The following is a 14,930-nucleotide window of genomic DNA, read 5'->3' as shown; positions in this document are numbered from 1 at the left end:
GGGGGAATGCAATTTCATCATCTCTATATTGGTTGCTTTTACTGTTAAACCTTCACATAAGTTCATGGTTTAGCCTTGAAGCAAGCACAATGCAGCAAAAATCCCAAGTTAACAAATGAATTTTCTTAAAGGATTTGTTTAATAATCTGTGACTCTGGCTATTTTTTTTTCATGGTCCTATTTTTCGTTTGGCTCAGACGCTGTCCATTTATCTAAGCGTTCAGGCTAGCAAATCGGTTGTCACTAAGTAGTCAGTGAAGAAAATCTAGGAGAGTATTGCAGAGGAAAATCAAGAGAGCAGCTTCCTTCTCTGTGAGTAAATTTGGCTGTGCTGAACTCAGTGAGAGGGGAAGCTGCATATGAGTGAGCAGAAGGACCACACACAGGAGGAGGTTGTCACAAGGCTCTTTCATACTTTATTTAAAGACTCCATGGGGCTTTAATCCCCAGAGAATATTTAAAAATGAATGCTGAAAGACATTTTCTCAGAAGTGACTTAGATGGTGGGGCCCAGTAATTCCTACTATCGTAAGATGAACAGGTATGTCTTATGGAATCAGAGTAAGAGAATCACAGCTGGAAAGAAACCCCTAGAATGGTTTGTTTTATTTTTTTAAAAAATTACTGAAATTCAACCACATACTAAACAGTCTACGCCTCTAATGTATTCCTAATTAATTTTTTTTACCACGTTCACATAATTTTACAGCTGTCATCACCATCACTTTGAATATTTTTATAATACCCAAAACAAAGCGCATGCGCCTTGGCAGCCACTGCCCATTATGTTCCGATTCAGTCATCAACTCTGGCATCCATGAGTCTTTCTATCTTCATAGATCTCCCTATCCTGTGTGTCTTACCTAAGTTGAATTATGATATGTGGACTTTCATGGCCATATTTTATAACAACATAAAGTTATCAAAGGTTATCTTTTTTTCACAACCAAATAATATTATATGGTGTGGGAATATTACCTTTTGTTTTTTCCGCTGGTGTACATTATTAGTGTGATTCTGCTTTTTGTCATTATACATACTACTGCTATGCCCATAGTGCTTGAGACAGGGTATTTCTGTGTAGCTCTGACTAGCTTCCAAAGTGCTGGAATTAAAGGCACCTGCTATCGTATCTAGCTGTATATATGTTTTTAATTTTGTTTGGATATTTACTCTGAAAGTAATTTAAAGAACAGAATGGCCAGTTTGGTGGATAAGTTCTCCTCTCCTCTTCCCCTCCCCCTCTCCTTCCTCTCCCTTCCCTCCCATCCTCTCCTCTCCTCTCCCTCTCTCTGCTTCCCTACCATTCCTGTCCTCAGTGTAAACCATCAGCAGTCACTTTCTTTTTGTTAACTTGACACAGCTTGGATTCATCTCAGTGGAGGAAAGCTCCACTTAGTGAATGCCTCCATAAGGTTGGCTGTGGACAAGTCTGTGAGCATTTTACTTGATTAGGTGGTAGGGTCCAACTCACCATGGGCAGTGCTACCCCTGAGCTGGCCATCTTAGGTCCTGTAAGAAAGCAAACTGATTACTTCTCGGCCTTTTGGCTAAGATCAAGTGAAGAAAGCAAACTGAGCAAGCCATGAAGAACAAGCTAGTAAGCAACACTCTCCCATGGCCTCTGCCTCAGCTCCTGCCCCAAGTTCCTCTTTCAAGTTCCTTGCCTGACTTTGCTAGATGATGAACTACATGCTGTAGAATGGAATGAACCATTCTGTTATCCACATTTGTTTCAGACTTAAGGGGGTCCAGAACCATGAAAGACTAACTCTGAGCCATATTCAACTAGTGAATTTGTGGCAATTTATTGCAGCAGCCACAGAACACTTTTTGGTCATAGTGTTTTATCACAGCAACAACAGCCTAAGACATTCTTGTTTCTCGGTTGAGTGCAGGTATTCCCAGATTGCATGGTAGGAACATCTCCCTGCTCACACTCAGACTGCCCTCTGAAGCAAGTCTTCTTTCAACTTCACCTTTGAGGGCTCTGGAAAACGGAACCTAGCTTCATTGTTTAAAGATAGGAGTAAGAATCATTGTAACCAAATGGAAGACAGAGGATGTCTGAAAGCAAGAACCTTAAAGGGATACACGTGGTAACCAAACCATCACAAATACTGACACTTGGCTTTCCTACAGTCTCCAGTCATATTGCAAAGGCTGATATGTGGAACAGTCGTCCCTTTCCCTTGAAGTGAGGGGACTTTCCCCAGGATTGCTTTTTTTCCTAAAGAGTGAAATGCCATAGGTGGACTGTATTACCCAACAAACTGTCGATGCCTGAAGCTCTGACCTGCAAAAGGCAAAAACAACCTGAGTTCTGTTCATGGCTTCCTCACCTTCATGCCACAACCTGAGCTTCATGGCACTTGAAATAAGTCTTTTCAGCTAACTTGCTTCTTGATGACTTAACACAGAATGCTCTTGTTACGATCTGCTTTGCCAGAAGAGGGATGGTCTTCGTCTCTGTGTTACTGTCCTGTGTGGCTGTAAGAGATTGTCACAAGTTCAGCTTGACTACAACTCACATTCAGTCTTATAGTTGTGGAAGCACATAAGAATAAAATGAATCCTAATATGGATAACACGAAGAGAGTTTAGAGGAATTTGTTTCCTAGTCTTCTCTAGAAAAGGTCCACATTTCTACTGTACACAGCACCTTTCTGCATCTGTACAGTTAACGGACTCTACTTTTTCTCAATGACTTTGCTTCTACCACATGCTCTTTAAATGCTTCCTCTTAAGGAGACTCATGGTCACACTTAGGACACAACCAGACCATCCTGAATAATCTCCCTGTTTGAAAAACGTTAACTTAGTCACAGCTGTGAAGACCTCCTTTCCATGTAAGATAACATTCACTTGTTCTAGGTGTTGGGCTTATTATGGTTTGGGTATAAAATGTTCTCCAAGGGTTTGTGTGTTTGAAACTGTAGTTTCCAGGCCTCAGTGCTCTTGAGAGAGCAATGAATGGATCATCACTAAAGTGCTAACCCACATCAATGGGTTAAATTTTCTGATGAGTTCCCAGAGGAACTTGAGGAGATAGGCCATAGGTGAGTGTGCCTTTGAGAGGTGTGTCTTGTTCCTGCCTTTCTCTTTCTGCCACGAGATGAGCTGTTTGCTCCACCATTTGCTATCCATCAAAAATTTTCATTGTTGCCTTAGGCCCCCCCAAAATGTAAATCATGTGGTGAAACTTTGGCAGCCATGAGCCAAAATAAATCTTTCTTCCTGTGTCTCAGGCATTCTGTTACAGCAAGAGAAAGTTGTACTAACCCAGGACCCAGATGTCTTTTTAGGTCATGACTCAGCCTTCTCCAAGATCATTATAAGGAGGGTTTGCCATTTTCACTGCTTCTGCATCCACTCTTGTTTGTAAATGGACTAATATCTGGAACAAAGAAGAGAGGCTTGAAAAACGCAAAACACAGCATAGAATCTGTCTGCTCAGCAAACTTATGGAACCAGGATTGAGTAAGTGCCCCAAGGCCCCACTTTCGGCTGCTCAGGTAGAGGCTGTGTGGTTCAGTACTTCCTGATGTCCTCACAGTCATGTGTGAGTAGCCTGTGCAGTCAGCAGGATGTGCCTCAAGGGAGCCACAGTGGATTTTGTTGGTGTTCATGAACACCAATTTTCTGGTTTTATTCTGCCGTCTCAGAAGCCAACACTAGAGGAGCTATTCACAAATTGACCCTAGACCTGGTCCCAGAGAACATGGTTGAAATATCTTCTTCATTTGATTCACCAATGAATATCTGCTGAGCTTTGCCATATGTTCTTATTTTATTGTCTATTTTTCACATCTAATTACATCATATTCCTCCATTCCCCTTCCTTCTTTCAATTCCACCTACGCTCCCACCTTGCTTTCTCTCAAATTCCTGGTCTCCTTTGCCTAATTGTTATTGTTGCATATATTTGTAACAACCTGCTCAGCCTGTTCCATATAGCATGCATGGATGTCAGTTCAGGGATGACTGATTGGTTTGAGGTAAACAATTAGGGAGCTTCTCCCTGGAGGAAGACTATTTCCCTTAGCTCAACATCCCTGGACGTGTCTGCCGTTCCTCTTCTATGGGTGCAGCCATATGACCTTCCCTTTCCACATTGGTATGTCTATTGGAGTTGTCCTTGTTCAGGTCTGGTTTAGGCAGCCCTGTTATTGAGGTATCCTGGGTTGCTCTGGCATTGCTAGGAGACACTCTGGCACTTATCGACTTAGTTGGTGTTCCTTGAGCACTGAGTTCCAGCAGTTTTGTTGTAGATGCATCCACTGGGTCTGGGAAATCTATGATCAGCTTGAATCCCAAAGTTTTATCCAGAAATTTTTCTTAATTAACCTAAGAGGCACACAGATATCCATGTGGTTTATGAGGTAAAACAGGATGGAGTTTAGAATATATGGCTTTTAGACAACTTTGAAAAAAGGTGGCCAGCCACCATATATACTCTTTGTTCTATATGATATATAGAGATCTGAAATATGTACCTCAGAAGGCAAAAAGAATGACCAGGGAGAACAGAGGTCATGACACAGAGAACCTGCAAGCCTGCGAGACTAAGGGGTAGGCACAAAAGGGACAGAAGAAATGACACAGTCAGATTTCTGGTTTTGATAGATTTGGCTCTGCAGTAGCATGCATATGGAAAACTCTAGAAAGTAGTTAGGACGATAAGCCAAGACTTTAGAGATAAGAAAGACTATAGGGATTAGAGGATTATCATTTATAGGGTCACTACAAAAGTCCCAGATGTAGACAAGATTGCTCAGGTTAAGAATAAGAGAGGAACCTGGCATAGGTCTATCCTGAGAGCACAGGGAACATCCAAGGACGCACTGAAGTCCTGTGAGGCAAACGCCTCTGGTGAAGAGATGGCTCAGTAGTTAAGGGTATGCAGTCTTACAGGGGACTTGAGCTCACGTCCCAGCAACCATGTCATAACTACTGGTAACTCCAGGTCCAGGGGATCCATGGGACCTGAACCCACATTTGTACACTTAATTAAAGTAAAACAAATCTTTAAAAGGAACCAAACAGTGAACTATGTGGTCTGCTAGAGATTTGGGCCAGGGAACTAGGAGATTACAGATGGCCAGCAAAGGGGCTGTGGCAGATATCTTTGCCTCTAGCATAGCCAACTGCCATTAAGCCCACTCTGTCTCTTTGTATTTCTATTTGTGGTCCAAGTATATTTGAATGCCAACTAAGATATTTGTGAAATCTGGCAGGTTTATCTAGAGAGATTTAGACAGAAGGGCAAGACAAATCAATTCATGCAGCTGAGACCAGCTGGCAAAACTCTTCAAAGCCATGATGGTTTTTGTCCTGTGACCTGCCAAAGTATTTAAAGTTAAGGTTTAAAATGAGAACAACTTTATTATTAGAAAGTGAGACAAAATTCTCCCAATCAAGTAGAGAAATCGTGACAGCGAGTGTAGGTCCCGGAAGCAATCAAGCCCTTATGCTCAGTGATTTAACTGTTCTGGGATCATTTGCAGATGCCCTCTGCTGCTCTCTCTACCCCCTTTGCATCTGTTAATGCTTATACATAGAACTTGAAAGACCAAACCTTAAGCAAAATGACAAGAGGCGCACAGTGTCACCACAGTGAGAATATTTGTCTGTGAGTATTGTAAGTTATCTGAGGCCAATTTAGATATTTATATACTTTTATTCTTTTTTTGTTTGTTTGTTTTGTTTTGGCTGCCAATGTTTTCTAAAGTTTAGAAGTTCATTGTTTCTTCCTTGATAAGTCTGCTATCTCAAGGCATGTTTCAATTAAAACAGATTAATTCTATTGTAAGTCTAGCCCTTTATTAAGCAATAAGAACAAAAATACATACAGTGACAGACTGATCAAATTTCTAGTTTTGTGTATTTGTTGCCTAACGCTTAAGTTCCTTTCACATGAGAGGGAAGTACCAGTGTTCTAGCCTGTGCACGCCTTGACTCCTCCTTACTTCACCAAAGGGAAATTATGTGTTTGATAGTTCTCTGGAGCCAAAGTAAACAGTAATAGTGAAAACATATGTCATCAAAGATAGACCAGGGAGTATTTAACAGTTATGCTTTGCCTAAAAACAGTGATCTGTCCTAAGAGCTGTCATGAGGCGAACTCATCATTATGTACGCAGGAGAAAGTGTCCTCTATCCAGATGGTATAGGTCTATCACTTAACCTGGCTGCTTGATGCAATCAAGAGTGACAGAAAATGTGACACCTGGGAGTCCCTTGCGGGAACACCATTGTGTCCTATTTTATGGTCATGTTACAGTCGTGTTGAGGTAACACAGTGATTAAAAGTATAGGACCATTAGTATGCAAGCCAGCAGCATGTTTTTTCTCATCCAGTACTGTACTTAACTGCATGTGCGTGTGATAGTGTGATAGTGTGGTATATATATGTGTGTTGTTGTTGTTACATGTGTTTAAGCCTGAGCGTGATGTCACATGTCTTTCCTTGATGACTGTCCACCTTTGCTTGTTGAAATAGGGCTCCTCACTGATCCTGAAGTTCATCGTTTTGCTCAGATTAACGGGTCGGGTCACTGAGCTTCAGGGGCCACATATCTCTCCACTTTCTAACCTTAGTGCTAGAGTTATAGGCACACACCACTCACCTGGCCTTTAAAATGTGGGTGCTAAGAAACTTATGCTTGACACAGCAAACATCTTAACTACTAAGCCCTCTCCTCAGCCCTAAGGGTACTTCCCTTTTAGTCATCCTTAAAACTTTTATGTTTGTGGATTTCCCCCATGTTCTATACCTTTATATTATTGGCTGCATTATTATTTGCATCAACACCAAGATAAGACTAATTCATCAGACTGTAACATGTCAGTGGGATAGCAGTAAATGATGGGAATTTTTCATCTCTCATAATCTTCTGGGACCACAACTGTATATATACATGGCTGTTTGTTTAATGAAATTTTATTATACAGCACATGATCAGATAATTTAAATATATATATATATATGTATATATATATATACATATATATATACTTAAATATATATGTATATATATATATGTATATACTACATTCTAGAGTATAAAGTGAGTTGTCTAAGTATAGTAGTGATATTGTCTAAGTAGAAATTACAGGTAACATAGCAACCACATTATATTACTTTTACGGGAATAAGATAAAAGTCACCATGGTAATGAATCAAAAAGACGTCCATGTCCTTATCTCTAGAATGTGAATTTATTACCTTATAGCAGAAGGAAATTAGAAATAGGGGGTATTCCATGTTATCTGGATGGACCCTAAAAGTCATCTCAAGGAAGAGGGAGTTGGAGGGAGATAGACTCTGGTAGGAGAGATGTGTTGATAGAAACAGCCCAGAGTGGAGGAGAATCGAGAAAACCCATAGAAGACAGGAAGGACTAGAATTTGAAATAGTAAAGGTAATGTATTTTGTTTTTAGAGCCTCTGGAGAAAATGTGGTCTTTCTTCACCTTGGAAACTGATTTCAGATTTCTTTTTTTTTTATTATTACGTATTTTCCTCAATTACATTTGATTTCAGATTTCTAACTCCTACAATTGTGAGGTAATGAATAAGTAGTGTTTAAACTTCTACATTTGAGGTAATTCATCATAGTAGCCTCAGGAAAGGAATACAGCCATCAATACTAATGTCAGCAGCGTCATGGTCCAGCTCCTGGACGTTCCCATGGGAGCTGTCCTGAAAACTCACACTGTATGTGGCTGACATCTCTTGGCACTACACTGAGACCATGAAGAATGAAGTGCACATAGTAAAGGTGTTAGATTATTGTTGGGAACAGACTCAAAATCGGCCATGGAATCCGTAAAAGTAAATGATTTCCTTGTCTGTCACCAAAGACAATGCAACCAGATCACTCTGAATGGGAATTGAATATAATGAAGCCATATTTTGTTCCATTCAACCCTTTGGGATTTTATTCTGGCCCAGTACTAGAAGTTCTGTGACTCTACTCCCACAAATGTTTGCTTGATAGCATATAACTTACTCATTGACTCTATACCTAAGCAAGTGGGCTATTTTATCAAACATACATTAGGCTGTCTTAGCCCCCATTAGAGAGTGTTAACAACAAAATGGGACATTGAAAGGAACCCAGCACCAGAAGGGGGAGGGATCTTAAGAAACTGAAAGCAGTTGATTATCGGGTTAGAGAGGGAAAAACTGCCTGGGCTGCTTCTCAGTGCCAAGCTAGAACCGAGGAGTAGAAAGCAAAGGAGCCTTTGTTTGGAGGGGCTGTCAGCTTGGATTTTGGAAACAGAGTTACTGTTAAAACTATTGCAAAATCTGTGGTAGCTTGAGAGAATTGTTAAAACCTGACTTTTATCCCCCCATGCATTTGTCCCTGGGACTATTAAGAAGTTATAGAGAAACATAGATTTATTATTTGCTCATTGGGAAGCAAGAAATGGCCATGGCTACGGCAGATTGTTATGGTCAGGAAATCGATGCCCAAGTAGCAGCCCAACCTGATTTTCTAGATAACAGCCTTCTATTGATATGGACAATGTCATGTACTGCCAAGGCTGATAAAAATGGAAAATTTCCTTCACATGTGAACTAGCTGTACCCACAAAGCAGTATAAAGTGGTTCCTGGCCTGCAGGCAAAACACTGGAAGACTATTCAGGCTGGTCACTAGTCTGATCAATTCTACCGTTTACCCACTGAATCAACATCTTAGTACAATGCTGGCTTCTTTATTCCAGCTGGCAGAAAGTTTTCAACATTTACAATGCTTTCCCCCGAGTTTTTAATTAGTAATAGTGTTATCAGAAAACAGGAGGCAAAGTAGAAAAGAAACAGAGGAAAGAATGATACATTAAATAAAACAATATTTTGATATTGTCGGACCATTGAGGTTTGAACATTTTCATACGGTTGTACAATTGCCTACAACTTGAAAAACAAACAAGCAAAGACCAGGAAGCTGTACACAGGCAAATTATTTCCTCTCTCAACTCCTCTAGGTGCTCTCAGCCTAGGAAGTGACCATTGGCCCTCAGGTGAATGCTAGCTGGGGTCTGCACTGAGCTTCACTATGTAAACTGCGTCTCCAGGGTTCTCAGACAAGGCTACCCTCTTGTCAGAGAAGAAGGTTATGTTTGAACTAGACTTTCTGGCTCTGGTTTGCCTTATTGATTTTAGCCCATTCTCTTTTAGTGAGTGATAGAAAATGCCCAGTGGGAGAACAGCTCAATAGCAAAATGACAAAGGTGGAGTCGAGATAAAAATAAACCCGAGACTGTCCATGGTCTCTCTGAACCTAGCCTGGTTCAGGTTGGCCTTTCTCCCCTACCTTTCACTTTGCAGGGGCAGCAGCCCCGAGCCAAACTTCTAGAATAGCTTGATCCATTTTCCTTTTCATAATGGACTTTTTAGTTACCTTTTCTAAATATGAAATTAATATCCCTTCTTAGAGATAAAAATCTGTTTTATAAATAAAGACATTGTTGTTACATGTGTGGTAACAGAGAAAACGTGGGTGGCAAGAACTGAAACAGAAAGGTCAAGTGGGAGTCAGAAACTCCCTTCATTGAAGTATAGCTTCGTGTCCCACGTCTCCTGTCTCCTAACATTTACTTTTTGCCGAGGTGGGAGTCTTAATCTGGCGGTAGATAACTGCACTGGGCGTATAAACAATTGTGTTCACCTGGGATAATGCTACTGCTTGTTTCAACAGTTGAACTGGAGGGTATATGGCTGTAAAGCGCAGGGACAGTAAAAGGTTTTAATAATGGTCAAACTCTCCTGAATCCAAAGGGCAGAAATGCCCTCAAGAAATTTGGACTGCAAGTTGCGAAGGTGGATCAGTGGACATAGTGCTTGCTTTGTAAGCATAATGGCCTCGACTTGATTTCCAGTGCTAAGAGGCAGAACCAGGAGGCTCCCTGGGACTCACTGACCAGGTAGCCTAGCCTGATGATATAACACCAGGCCAAAGAGAGACATAGATTAAAAAAAAAATGCCTAGCACACCCAAGGAACAGCAGCACTCTGGCTTCTACAGGCATCTGAACTTACATGCACACTTATCTGTATACACACACACACACACACACACACACCACATGAAATCCATGTGTTGAACTCTGTTGTCTTTGGGGATTTATTTAACATGTGGGTTCTCAAACTCTGGGTAACTGTCATACCTGTGTGCTCGGCTGCTCCACTAAGGATAGATGACATCTCTGTGAGCTTGGTTATTCTCTCACTCAACCATTCATCTGTTCATGAATTTCATATACTGATTTCTAATTCTTATTTTGAGTAAGTTGCAAGTATAGTATAAAGAATTCCTATAGGTTCTTTATCTATAGCTGCTAATGTTAATGCTTCCTAATGGAAGCACTTTCTACACAGTTGTTTTAAGGATGATTTTTCATTTTTCTATAATCTGAATAGAAATCAGAGATTCATTTAACAGGTTTTTTTTAAGCATCTCTGAAGTTGGCATAGCATCTCTTCCTATGCCTAAGAAAACATTTAGAAAAAAACCCAATTATTTCTTTTATTATTAGTAATGCAAAAATTAGAAGATTCAGATATTTATGCATTATTCTTGTATTTTTTCCAATAAAACAATCATCCAAAATTTAAAAAATCAGTGTATATACATACATACATATGTATGTATGTATGTATGTATGTACCCAGTCATGTTATTTCTATAAGACATTTCATAGAATATTGAAGAAACAGTATTTTTACTTTTTCTCTTAAATACTTCAGTATATTTTGTTACAAACAAGCAGTTCTCTTATGCAACATAATATAATCTGATATTATCAGACAATTATCATTAATATTATACAATTTAACCTATGTACACAATTAAAATTTTGTCAATCCATCTATTCTTTTTAATAAAAAATATGTTTATGGGTATTTAGCTGTATTTGTACCATGTGTGTACATGGTACCTGCAGAGAAGAGGACTATGGACACCTGGAGTAGTAGTTATAGATATTTGTGAGCCACCGTGTAGGTGCTAGGAGTTAAACCCACGTCCTCTTCAAGAACTACAGTGCCCTTAACCACTGAACTAGCTCTACTCACTTCTTTCTAATTTTTAAAGGCTGTTTTTTCATTCCTTTTGTTTGTTGGGTGTTTTCATTTGTTTTGTTTTCTTTCTTTCTTTTTTCTTTTTTTTTTTCTTTTTGCTTTTTCGAGACAGGGTTTCTCTGTGTAGCCCTGGCTGCTCTGGAACTCACTCTGTAGACCAGGCTGGCCTCGAACTCAGAAATCCACCTGTCTCTGCCTCCCAAGTGCTGGGATTAAAGGTGTGCACCACCACTGCCTGGCTCTGGTTTTGGTTTTTTTGTTTGTTTGTTTGTTTGTTTGTTTGTTGTTTTTTGTTTTTCTTTCTTGAGACATAGTTTTTCTGTGTACAGCTCGGGCTGTAGTGGAACTCAGTTTGTAAACCAGGCTAACCTTGAAACTCCCAGAGATCCACCTGCCTCTGCCTCCCAAGTGCCACAATTAAAGGTGCTATCACTTCCTGGCTGGGTTTTTGTTGTGTTGTTTTGTTTTCATTCCTTAGTGGAAAATTATTTACATGCAATAAAACTCATACCAGTTCTATGCACAGGAGGCTCCTACCAGCCTGGGCTGACCATGCATTCCTGGCTTCAAGTAGTAGGGCAGCCTTAATGCCCATTCCTGGATTTCTTGTGGCAAGTTTAGTCTGTTTCCTTCCCACTACTGCCATGAGCCACCATCTATGCCTGAAAGGTAAAGGCGTTGGTTGCCCTTGCCTTAGGGAGTCTTGCCTTCCCTGGGTGATAGGGTTTTCACACTTCTGTCCCATTCCTGTGCCAAAGGCCTCACTCCAAGGTGATGCTATTGGGAGGCATGGCTTTGAAGATGTAAGAGGATAGGGTTCTCACAAATGAACTAGTGTCCTCAGAATAGATCCAGAGAGCTGCTTTTGCCCCTTCCACCATGTGAAGAGACAGCAGAACGATGGTATCTGTGAACCAGAAAATGGTCCTTGCCATACAATGATTCCTCCCTTGTGTGGATCTTGGACTTTTCAGCCTCCAGAACAGTAAGAAATAGATTGCACTGTGTGTGTGAGACCATGCCATCCCACAGTGTTTGCTTATAGCAACCTGAGCAGAAAGAGGCAGAAAGAGGCAGCAGGGGTGTGGCTTCACTCTCAGGCCTACACAACAGGAAGCCTTCCCCAGCCTCCCACCTGTCTCACCTGCTCAACCTTCCTGCTTGCCTGTCTTTCTTTTGAGCTCTGGTGGGTCCCAGAAGAGCATCGTGGTGGTAGGTGTGATCTCTCCTTATTCCTGTAGCCCCAGGGTCCTATTATCTCACAATAGCCTGCACGGGCTATTCAAAATCAGTGACAGAATGTTATTTGAATCCTACTTTCCAGATTATACATGACTTCTGGTGTTCGCATCAGGGAAGGGTGTGCTGAGGTCCTGCCTCTTCTTAGGGATCCAGGGTTTCTTAGGACACTGAGCAGAATGGTTATCCTATAACCACAGGTCCATGCAGACTACAAAGAGAATCATGACTTCACTTCCACAGAGGGGGCTGGGAGGAGCCTTCTCAATAATAGTGCAGGGTGATTGCAACATTTCAGATCTCTACAGCAGATATCACAAAAGATGTCCAATAAAGGTTTATGGCTTAACTGCCTTAAAGAAATGACGTGCGGTTTCCCAACAAAGTGAAAAGCCATATCCTACGGGAAAATCTTTCAGAAATCAATGATCACATCAGGGGTAGCTGGATGTCCTGGAGCCCATACTGGCATCTTCCAAATGGAAGCACTTTCTAGATAGTAGTTGTTTTAAGAATGGTTTTTCATTTTTCTATAATCTGAATAGAAACCAGAGATCCATTTTACAGATTTTTGAGCATCTCTGAAGTTGGTTTGTTTCTCTTGTGCCCAAGAAAACATTTAGGAAAAAAAAATAACAATTATTTTTCTTATTAGTATTACAAAAATTAAAAGATTCAGATATTTATGCATTATCCTTGTATTTTTTCCTATAAAACAATCATCTGAAAGCTTAAAACTACGCCTACCACTGATTGAAAAGTTGGCTTTGAAATGTGTATTTAATTGTATTTCCCAATTGACAGCCATTCTTGCTGTCTTTCTGATCTATGGTGACATGGTAACATTCTTTCTCACTTCCCAGAGTCATAGAAGGAAGTCTGATAGGCCTCATTCGCCTTTGCTGAACTAAGGCCTGGGCTTACTTATTAAAGGCTTTTAGCCAGGTGATCTACTCTGAAAGTTTTAGGAAACCCTCAAATGTTTGAAGGAAAACTACTGGTTATGAGGGGGAAAAATCCTTTATGATATGACACAGCTTCCTTCATTAGCAACTATAAATAGAATGCTTCCATAGGGAAGATGCCAGCGTAGACTCCTGAACATCCAGCAACTCCGAATGTGATCATTGATTTCTGAAAGATTTTCCCGTAGGATATGGCTTTTCACTTTGTTGGGAAACCTCGAGTCATTTCTTTAAGGCAGTTAAGCCTTATTGGACATCTTTTGTGATATCTGCGGTAGAGATCTGAAATGTTGCCTGAGGAACAATCACTCTGCATGATTATTGAGAAGGTGTGGGGCTCCTCCCAGGCGCCTCTGAGTGTAGATGTCCCAGTGATGATTCCCCACTGCATGCTAGGATTGCAGTGTGTTTTACTACCCATCCTCCTTTGGGACAGGGACAAAGCTAAGCATCGGCTTCCTTTGCATGTACTTCCACAAACTTTTTGTCTCCACTGTAGCTGGTCAGGGGTCCTTCTGGACCACTCGACACAGACACCAGTGGTCTGAGGCATCACCTCAATATTCCAAAACTACTTTTTACCAAATATCTCACTAAAGAAAGATGCCTTCATTCACATCCACAAAACATCAGAGGAAGCAAGCTTACTCTGTGTTCCAGACAACACATTTAATATATGTGTTTTTTTCCTTTTTATTAAAACAAAGATTAGAATCTCAGGCAGCTGTCTCCCCAGAGTCCTCTAACATCTCTAAGTAGGCTGGCCACCTAATCTATAGCTAGTCAGAGGTTTCTTACCTCTAGATGAGGCTGAGATCCACTCACACTGGAGGGTATTTTCTGGTAAGTATGAGGTTGGTCTGTGGTCTCTACATTGCTGCATACTTTTTATCATGGTGCGTGTATTATTTGGCTGGTACTAGTTTTCAGGCAGAGTTCTTGGCCTCTCAGTATTTCTTGATTTCCCAGTGTGAAAAGGAAATGTGCTCTTGATTGTAAACTGAATGAAGCGATTGTCAATGATCCCTGGTAAGCTGGAACCGGATCCCAGCCTCCAAGGGTGAGTCATCTTAGGTGTGTCCAGAGTTTGCAGTGCCACACAGGCATTATTTCCTGCTGGGCTCAGTGTGTTCCAGAATTAGGTTTGGCTCAAGGACATGAAGGTGGCACTTTGGGAACAAGTTCTCAATGGCAAAAATGGACATTTGACCTCTCCCTTCACCCAGATTCTTTTTAAGCTAGTCTGAGGTTGGGACTGGTGTTAGAACTTTTGCTGTGTCCACTGATGATTCTCTTGTGGAGGGTTAGGGTAGTTTTGAGAGCTTGACAGCGAGAAATAAAATCGTCCTGAGAGTCTAGTATTTATTGTATTTTACCAGAGACAAATCACTAACTGATCCAGAAATAAGTCGGGATTTGGAACAAACTCCTAGTAGCGTGGCTACTATGACTTTGTGATTTATTCATGATTATTTCCATTTCATATTCTATACCATGATATTGTTTATGCCTGTGTGTGTGTGTGTGTGTGTGTGTGTGTGTGTGTGTGTGTGTGTGTGTTTTGCAAGAGCATGGGGGGACAGGACCAAAATCAAGTCATGTCTGTGGCTATAATTTATTAGAAATGAACCTAGCA

At 40.8% G+C, this 14,930-nt stretch overlaps 1 protein-coding gene across 6 annotated transcripts in view; it reads left to right on the top strand.

The window, feature by feature from the left end:
• Positions 1-14,930, top strand: part of Col28a1 (collagen, type XXVIII, alpha 1) — a 196,610-nt gene that overhangs the window by 155,598 nt on the left and 26,082 nt on the right. The window lies entirely within an intron of this gene.

The sequence above is a fragment of the Mus musculus genome, chromosome 6 (assembly GCF_000001635.26).
Source record: "Mus musculus strain C57BL/6J chromosome 6, GRCm38.p6 C57BL/6J".
In the NCBI taxonomy this organism is placed as follows: domain Eukaryota; kingdom Metazoa; phylum Chordata; class Mammalia; order Rodentia; family Muridae; genus Mus; species Mus musculus.
The sequence above is the reverse complement of the archived record's forward strand: the minus strand, read 5'-3'. Positions and strand labels throughout refer to the sequence as shown.